Raw genomic sequence first — 10,235 nt, 5'->3', positions numbered from 1 at the left:
TTCCTTCCTTCCTTCCTTCCTTCCTTCCTTCCTTCCTTCCTTCCTTCCTTCCTTTGCATTTGCATGCCACATTGCTCAAATTTCTTTCCTTTTTTAATAATTAAAAATATATATTTCACTCTCCTGTCACTTACCAATAATCTTTGACAAGTCTATCACATGAAACTTGACAAACATGGGAGAAAGCAAATAGTCTAAATATCTTTCACCTACTGTATACAACAGTATTCTTCTGATTTATCTGAAAAATCCACTTCTATTGTATCTCAGCTGTCAATTGCGATATAGTTTTACAGCTATTTACTGAGACAGTTGGCAGCTTTAATGCCTTAATCCTGATGTGTTATTGCGAGATCATATTTAGCCAACAAGCTTTGATAATCTTGCTGCATGATATTAAGTTTCCCTCCAGAACTTATTGAAGTAGATGGGACATTTGCATTCTAAACATGCAATTTCTTGCCTCATCAGGTAACGTAATTCCACGCTTCATTAAGACTGTGAAGTTTATCATTAGTCATCAAAGCCAAGCTGTCAATAAATGATTAAGTTTCACACAAGTCAAATATAATATTAGGGCTTGAGTAAAACAGATAATACTGCATATTTTGATTACATGCCCAGCAATTTAGTTTTTTTTTTCAGGTTTTAGCAGCTTTGTGTTACAGCGGGAAAATATTACACAGCTTAAGCCTCACGGTCTACACATTTAAAGAAAATAAACCTCCAAAGGCCCTGAACAATAATTTAAACATGTATCATGCAGAGAGTAACTGCTTAATAACTGCTTATTTAAAATGTATATTACAGACCTCTGCAGATGTATTCACTGCAAAGTTACACCGACCCCTTTCGTACAGATTATAAAACACTAGATGAGAGAAATTAATGATTTAAAATGGAAAAGAAAACATTCTCATAAACGAAAAAAAAAAAAAAATACATTAAAATCCTAAAACCAGATAAGTTTCAACAACAAAATATGACAGTGACCTATTCGATGTGCCCTTTTTTCAGGTGACCATGCATTAGGACCACAAACTATCCAAACATCTTCCTCCTTTAGTTAAAAAAATCTATTTTTTAGAGAAGATGGCTACTTTGAAGCTGCTTGTTTATATCTGTAGGGGTAAGTATTGGTGTGTTTATTAAGCCATCTTTACTGAATCCCAAGCACATTGATCAGATGCCCAATACTTACCTGTGGGGAAGAATATTGACTGAGCACATCAAAAGATAAATTCTCCTAGTTTTATATGATGTCCTTGCTGCTCAGACATTTCTGAATTCATTGCTTCATGCTTATCATTGGTGTTTTGCCTCAGATTTTTATGGAACAATGGCAAAGCACACAGATGCCTAAATATTATGTAATGAATGCTTAGCTGCACGAGACTTCTTAAAGGATCATACAATGAGGGCCATAATCACTTAACTTTTTTTCCTCTTTTCACCATTATAGCATAAAGTTTCAATTTGGGCCCCGTTTTCCAGGAAAGACACCTTGTGCATCGTGCACTTCAATCCAGTGACATAGACAATATTGCAGCCTAATTAATGCCTGTTATTATGAGAGATCTTTCTCTTTCTCATGATAACAAGATAAGATCTCATAATTAAGAGATCTTCTTTCGTAATTATAAGATCGCATCTCATAAATATGAGAAAATATCTCATAAATATGAGATAAGCTGTCTGTTTTTTTTTTCTTTGGCGAATGCAATATGCTTTCGTACAAACAAGATTCAACAATAAAAAAATCCACCTTGAACATACAGAACTGGTGAAAGGTTCTGCGCCTGCAGGGAATTAAAAGATCACCTCTCGTTGATTCTTCTGATATCCTGTGTGTAATGGTAATAGGTTTCATTAATTTTTTCAGCAGTGGAGGTGTGAAGGATTGTAACACCTTGTAAATCAGACATAGATTTAATTATTTAAAACTTCTAATCTTCTCAAATTATACACATGCAATCTCTTTAAAAAAGGTTGGCAAAGTTTTCATGTATTATAACATACTTTTTCTACCTGCATAACCCATGGTGCCTGCCGCATCTAATTGGCAGCCCGGCGGCTGGATCCCACAGTGTTCTATGGAGGTGGACTAAACTCTCAAACTAGATAAGTGACTCTCATGGATAATCATCCTCTGTCTGATTATCATGGTCGCTTACCTCTGTTTTACTCCTACCAGAGTTTCCAGTTATGGGCGGATCCGCAGTGTTTCAATAAACGCCTTAAGTAATCACTGTCTGTCTCGCCTGAATTCTGGGTCCTATGTTATGAGTATTATTACAGGAACACCTTTGGTGTCATCTCCCTGAGCATTGGCTTCCCTGCGGGCTGTGTCCTTACCCCCCTGCTGTTCACCCTGGTGATCTTCGAATGCCGTCCCAGGTCCAACAGCAACCACATCCTGAGGTACTGTACGCTGATGACACTGCAGTTGTTGGCCTCATTCAGGATGATAATGAAGTGGCCTACAGGGTGGAGGTACAACATCTGGTGGACTGGTGTCAGGCGAACAACCTGGCCCTAAATGTTGATAAGACAAAAGAGATAATCGTGGACTTCAGGAGATCCATACACACCCCTTCTAATCAAAGACACAGGAAGTCATGAATCGCACCAATTTCCTGGGGTTACACATCACTGACGACCTCAGCTGGTTACTCTAGACCAACTCCCCAGTGAGAGGGCACAGCAGCGCCTGCACTTCCTGCAACAGCTAAGGAGAGCCTTCCTCTCCCCTCCCATCCTCCCCACCTTCTATACAGAGGGACCATCGAGAACCTGTTGACCAGCTGCATCTCCATCTGGTCTCGGAGCTGCAGGGCCTCAGACTCGAAGTCTCTGCTGAGGGTAGTGAGGACATCGGAGAAAATCCTCGGGACCATGCTCCCCTCCATCCAACACACAGCAGACAGTCGCTGCCTGTCCGGAGCTCACCGTATCCTTTCCAACCCCATGTACCCCCACCATGGACTGTTCCCCTGCCGGGCATCTGGCAGGAGGTTCTGCAGAAACTGATAAAGAACATTCAGGTTCAAAATTGCTAATTACCCTGGCCATCAGTCGACTCAACTCTGGATAACAGCCCAACCTCCCACCTCTCACCCCCAACAACACAGAGATAAATATCTCCACACCCAACATTGCGTTTTTTTTGTATCTTTGTTCTTTACTGATTGACAAGTGAAACAACATAATGCAATTTTTTTATCTTTTTTTCTCAGCTCTTTTATATTTATAGGTACATTTATATAGTTTTTAATAGTTTTTTTTTCAACCTAACTAACACTCTAGACCAACTCCCCAGTGAGAGGGCACACCACGCCTGCACTTCCTGCAACAGCTAAGGAGAGCCTTCCTCTCCCCTTTTGTTGTCAATTTCCCTATGGGGCTTTTTATGACAAAATAAAAGTAAAATGACAATAAAGATGTCTAATTCTATAAATCCCATTACTCCAACTGAAAACACTGTTAGCAAAACACTTTGCTAACATTTTTTTTTCCCTTTGCAGGCACCAAAGGTTTAGCCAGAATTGTTTTGAGATTACCGATAGTCTTCCTCCATGGCCTCTCAATACTCCTTCCAGGCCTTGGCAACCTCCCAGGCAGTGGCACGCTTGGCCTCACCATACCTGCTTGCTGCCTCAGGATACCCACAAGCCAACCAGGCTCGATAGGACTCCTTCAGCTTGACAGCATTATTTAGTGCTGGTGTCCACCACTGGGTTTGAGGATTGCTGCCAGGACAGGCACCACAGGCACCACAGGCCTTTAATACTAGTAAAAATGTTGTTAATGATATCTAGATCTGCAGTTTTACAAGGTTGCGTATATCCATAATCCTCCTATCTTAATTAGAAATGACTGCTCTTGCATAACGGATTGTTGACGCAACGTTTTGATACATATGAGTTGGACGTTTTTGAGCTCCTCATGCAGGAAGTTGTTATTCCCCGCTAACAGACCTTTCACGGCAGTTTCTCGGTGCAAAACGCTCTCTGTTGCCACAAATTCCCTGGCTGAGGGCTTTCTTGAATCCTTTTATTTTGATTCTGTCAAATAGATACCACCTTTATTCCAAAAAAGTTCAAAAACAATCCACTGGACTTTGTTTACACGTTTGAAGACGTTTTGCTTCTCATCCAGGAAGGGGCGGACCTGTTCGTCCGGTTCAATTTGCATGTTTTCTAAGCCAAAACAAGGCTTTGTTTTTGGTCCACTCTATAAAGCCTCGAACTCAAAGCTATTTCTGACATTTTGAATTGAAAAAGCTTACTGGATGGGAAGCAAAATATCTTTAAACTCAAGTGGATTGTTTGTTTTTTTGTACTTTTGTGGAATGAATATGTCCTGGATGACTGAGAATTTTCACCAGCATACTCCCACCATCACTGCTTTAAATTCACAGAAAGGAAGTTAAACTTACAAAACTAAATGTATTTGATTTAAGTTACCAATTCTTAAACTAAGTAGTTTTATTTGATTCTTAAGATCTGAAATATAAATTATGATCAGTAATAATAGGATTATAGAAATATCAAATTCATTTTTACACAACCATAATATTTATGTTAGATGAGAGTAACATGATTTCGGATATCTGAAAATGACAGAACAATACACATGAATGGGAAATGTGACATTATTTGTACTAGTAAGAATTACATTTAAGATTTTTTAAATGTTCATTTTAGATACTGTAGGAAGAATTTTATTTTAGATGCCTAATATGTTCATTTTGAGTAGAAAGAAATGCATTTGAGACATCTAAAATATACATATTCAGTCAGGCTTGCAATGTCAAAGGCACCTCTTAAATTTATTGCATCCTGAAATTGAATTTTTCCTAAAAAAATGCAAATGAGGATATCTATATTTACAGTTTTAACTAGTAGGAATGTAGGTTTGACCAAGAAGAATCCTAGTTTAGTGATCTAAAACAGGAAGAGCAGAGAGGACGGCACTTCTAATAAATGTCAAAATGGCCTGCCATAATCTCCTGACTCCTCTACACACACTGATTTGCTTAGGCACTGTCATTGAAATAAGGTTCTTATTATGGATAGTGAATATAAATTGTTATTGTGCTCATTATTAAAGTTTATATTAAATAGTAAATGCATAAAAATTGGATAAAAAAATCTGTTTTGTCTCATGTTATGATTTAACATTGTGTCGTGTCAGTCAGAAAATCACATCCTAAAATCCATTGGAAAAAGTAGAAAACCTAGTAATTTGGTCACACGGAAGTCTTATGTGTCACTGATGTAACTTAACAGACTTTGCAACATTACTTGCTCTTTTAAAGACAGAAGTCCACTGGATTGGAATGATCTAGTCTTAGAAAAATATCCCTTTTGATCAGTGAACTGTTTCTTATTTAGTTTTAGATACTTGTTGGATAATACTCGCACACTTTTTAAGTTGTGGAGACATTAAAGAACAAAACAACAAAAAAGTATTTTAGATTATCAACTTAACATTTTGACCTGTAGTTTGAGCTATGGCTTTGGCAAGACAGGTCTGAAGTTTGCAGCAAGGCACTTGAGACTTAAAGCAATTTGTGACCCCTTTTAAGGTCAAACTTTTCACCCTAAATTGACCTCGGTTTCCCATTTCCTTTGCATCACAGATTAGGGGGGATGGGTCATCCACCTCTGTCTCAGAAGGTGCCTGAGACACACAGAACCCAGCTCCAATTGCTTTAGTTTCTCAGTGATACACTCATCACATGCCTCTGTCATCCACAAATGAGCTCTGATTGAAGTGATTGGAATTTCCAGAGGCTGTCACAATCATTTTGATTGGAAAATAGACATAAAATAATGGGAGAGACAGGCCTGTTATTAGAGCCCTGTCAGGGCTAAAATAATGCGTCGGAGTGAGGAGGTTAAAGACACTGCTTCCTTGTTAATAATTAATTGCTGTGCGTGTGGTGGATCCACTTCATCGCTTCTAGTCGTCAGCTGATAATTGCTTTACATTTAATTTGGCTTCATAGACTATTTTTCAAGCTGGCTAAACTGTGTTTAAAGTGAATATAGGTTCTTCCAGAAACAATGATTGTGTTTTAAGAAGAATAAAGACTAATTGTTTTAATTATTTAAAATTATAATTGCTTTAATGTTTCCCTATTGAAATTATAACAATCATTCTGCCCCTGGCCTTTGGTTAATATTGAAATCAAGATTATTTAAACAGTTATTTACTGAATGTGGAAAAAAAAAACATCAAATCACTTGGGAAACAATGACTTCAGTCTCTTAACTTCAAATATTATCTCCTACCGATTTTTATTTAATGAAATACAAGATGAAAGAAAAGTTCGCAACTCTGTGCGTTTAAATAATCTAAACTTAAGATAAATGAAAAAGATATTTTGATCCAAGTGTGATCATTTTTAAGCCTTTTAAAGACTGCTTATGCTTTCAAATTTGAGGAAATATTGTTAATGAATTTTGGTCCCTTTCTGTTTTAGTTTCCAATAGATCGATCTGGGTTTATGCTTTAGGATGTTGCCCTGATTTGTTTATTTTTTTCACATCATCTGGTTTTGGTTCAAAATTGTTTTTAACCCAGTGTTTCCATATGAACGAACGATTTTTATCTTCTTTGATTCTTTACTGATGTTTTTATCACTTGGTGCTGGTCACCATGGGTAACGCCCTTCAGCATGTCATAGTTTTCCTGTTTTTGATGTGTGCAGTGTTGAGTTTCTTTTTGTAAATTTGTTTATTCCTAATAATGTATTTTTAAACAAGGGAGGTACATTACATTAGCATTATGTTACAAAGAACACAAACTAAGGCAGATACTGATGTTAGGCATTTTCTAAATATTGTTAATAGTCCCATAAGTTGCTGGGTTGATATTTATAACTGATATTTGTTTCAATCTTTTTGCAGTTAATGTATGCATTAGAGATGTTGAGGGATGGGGTCAGGATCAAGATTATTTAACTAGAGCCAATAACCAAAGTCAATGGTGTTTTAAAGACAAGAAAATATACTTAAATATGGGTTATCAGTTATCATCCACAACAAAAATATTAATATCAGATTTAATATTGAAGGCTACACAGTGGTGCAGTTTGTGGCACTGTTTCTTGCAGAATGATGGATTGGATCCCTGTCTTCTGGTGTTTCTGCCTGAGATATGCATGTTCTCCCCATGCATGGGTTCTCACTGTGTAATCCAGCTTCCTTCCACAGTCCAAAAATGTGACTGCTAGGTTATTTGGTGTCTCTAACTTTCCTTAGTGTGTTTGTGTATGTGTGCATGGTTGTGGGTCTCTGTGTTGCCCTGTGATAGGCTAGTGACCTGTCCAGCTGTACAGTACCTTTTCCCCATAGACTGAAGAAGATAGCCACCAGCCCCACCGTTTCTCCAGCATTTTCATCAGGGGTAAGATGGGTGGATGTACATCAATGTTGGCACAAATTCTTGTTTTGGAGCAAACATTCACAGATTTTAAAAGAAGTGAATAAACATACAATTAAACATTTAAATATTCTTGTTTTTTTATGTGCTGGAAGATTTTCATCCTGTGGATTGAAAGCAGTTGACTCTAATTTATAATTTTGCATTATAGCAGGTAATGATAATACCAGAAACATTTCTTCCCAGCGTTTATTTTTTTTTTTCTACCCTTGGGGCTTGTATTTGAATATCTAATAAGGCAGAAAAGTTACAGAAATCATCCAAAAATGTTTTCCACATCTCTCGAAACAGAGATACGACAATGATAGCAATGCTATATTACAGGAGAAATACCTGGTTTCCAAAAGTATACCTGCTAATACATAAGCTTGATATATATTCCTAATTTCCAGCTGAATACAAAGAAATAAAGAAATATCACTTTTTTCCTCTCTAGGTGACACAAGCTGATCATAGTAGGTAAAGCATGCAGTCTGTGGAGTTCATTGCTACAACTTCTCACAGCAAAATTCCTGTTATACAGCTCCAAATGTACTCAGGATGAGGAAAGAGTCTTCAGGACCAGGTAATTAGAGCTGCACAGTATATCTGGAAAACTGATTATTGGTTCATGGTAATTAAACAAAAATGTTACATGCAACACTAAGTATGTGTTGCTTGGAGTGCATTGCAAAAATAAACCTCAGATAGCGAGTAGTCTTACTAAATACTGGAAGAAAGACAAAAATTAGCAAAATAATTTTATTAAAAACTTGGATCTGTCTCCTGCTGCTGTTTTTGGTAAATAAACAAAATTGCTGCATGACAGTAAAGTATGTTACTGACTTACACTTTACATACCATCTACAAACACTTTCTGCCATTTTCGATAAAAAGCGTCACAAAAACTTTTTAGTTATTATTTACAAATTTGTGATTTATTTAGCAAGTTAAAATGTTGTGTTGTGTTTGTGTCAATAAAGAAATTGACCACATATACAAAGTATTTTTCTAGTAGAGGCTCAATCTCTTCTTTCTTCTGCCTTAGCCCATTTCTTTGGGGAATTTGACCGCTCTGTTTGCCACATGCAAAGCAGCCAGTGCTCAGTCTTGCATGCACACAGATAATAATCAAGTTAATTAGACCTGAGATTGAACGAACTGCAGCAGCAACTTAATCATTTGTGAGTTGATTAAAAATACGTTATTCTGCAGCTCTGGAGACTAGAAATCTCATATGTGTTTTTGGGACACTTCAAATTAGGCTCTTTATCAGACTTTAGTTGTGAATATTTGGTTTGGAAAGTGTAACAGTTGGGTCTTAAACACAGACTGAGAAAAAAGCTATAGTAGGTTTACAACAAATGCATTAATGTTTTTCTTTCTTCCCATTCTACTACTTAAGAACTGAAGAAAAAGAAATGTGAGTGGAAGGCATGAAGAGTAGCTAAATTTAAGGATGAGAGGACAAGTACAAGTTTGTTTACAAAACAGGCAGCTTCTTCTACGACTAAAGCGTTTCCAGAAAACTAGAAAGTTCTGCACATGTTGAAAGGGTTTAATCTGTTTGAATGCTGGGTACATGTATACCCACATCACGATTAGATCATTTTATTTGTGTCCATGTGAAAAAAAGATTTTGAACTTCCGATCACCCAAGATTAAGGTCAAATCTGAGAATTTTTCTGCACTTGTAAACATTGCTAGTGCAGCAATCAGTTCCTCTGTGCGTTCATATCCTGTCACATTAGACAGGATGTTAAATGTTCCAGATGTTGGATAAAGACATAAACATCCTAAAGCAAGTAAGCAATGCTCCAATAAATCTTTTTAACACAGCCTGCAACACTGTAGTTAGAGTTGCCTCCTTAAGATAGGGGATACCAATGGCCTGTGTCTCCCCCACTGTCATGGGAAGTTGGGGAGGATCCCTAGTGATCAAGAAAGTTATTTTTCCAAATAAACCTTACAATCTTTCATCAACAATGGTTAATGTAATGTAAAACATTGCTGCACGAAAGCAATATACCAAACAATGAGGAAAACAACTGGTGAAGATTCTCAGTCATCCAGGTCATAGTTATTCCAAAAAAGTTAAAAAAACAATCCACTAGACTTTGTTTCCAACTTTGAAGATGTTTCGCTTCCCATCCAGGAAACTTTTTCAATCCAATATCAGAAATAGCGTTGAGTTTGAGGCCAAAAACAAAGCCTTGTTTTGGCTTAGAAAAAAAAATGCAAATTGAACCGGACGAACATGTCCGCCCCTTTGGATTGGAGGGCAACAAAGAACTCAGACGACCCCCATCAATTTGTATCTTATCTGCTGTATGTTGCAGGAAGGCTAAAGAAACAGATACATTTATTTTCTAACTATGACAACCTATTGGTAGAATGGTTCACCCCAAAGATTCAGTCTTCAGGCACAAACAGGGAAATACCTTTCATGTTAAGTGCCTGTATGACTATGACCAGGTATCTGTTGAGGAAACAAAGCAGCCTCTGGCCAAAAGAATGGTCCTGCACAGAAGATCAACCTCATCAGGTCAAGATTCAGCATTTTACAATCATCCTTAGGCCAGTAGTCACCACTGTTTCAGATTAAGAAGTTGTTTATCATCATTACGTTATCATCATATTGTCATGATCTGGCCTGTTTGCTCTCCCTTAATTGGTAATTTCTTTCACCTGTCGTTTTCCCTCCATGCCTCAATTATCATTTATTCCTCTCACCTGTTTCCTTTGGTTTATATTCTGTTCGGCCTGATCATTCAGGGCCAGAACATTAATTGTTTTTCTGCTAG

Source organism: Cyprinodon variegatus, unplaced genomic scaffold (genome assembly GCF_000732505.1).
Source record: "Cyprinodon variegatus isolate N-32 unplaced genomic scaffold, C_variegatus-1.0 Scaffold128, whole genome shotgun sequence".
Classification (NCBI taxonomy): Eukaryota; Metazoa; Chordata; class Actinopteri; order Cyprinodontiformes; family Cyprinodontidae; genus Cyprinodon; species Cyprinodon variegatus.
Note: the sequence above shows the minus strand (reverse complement) of the source record.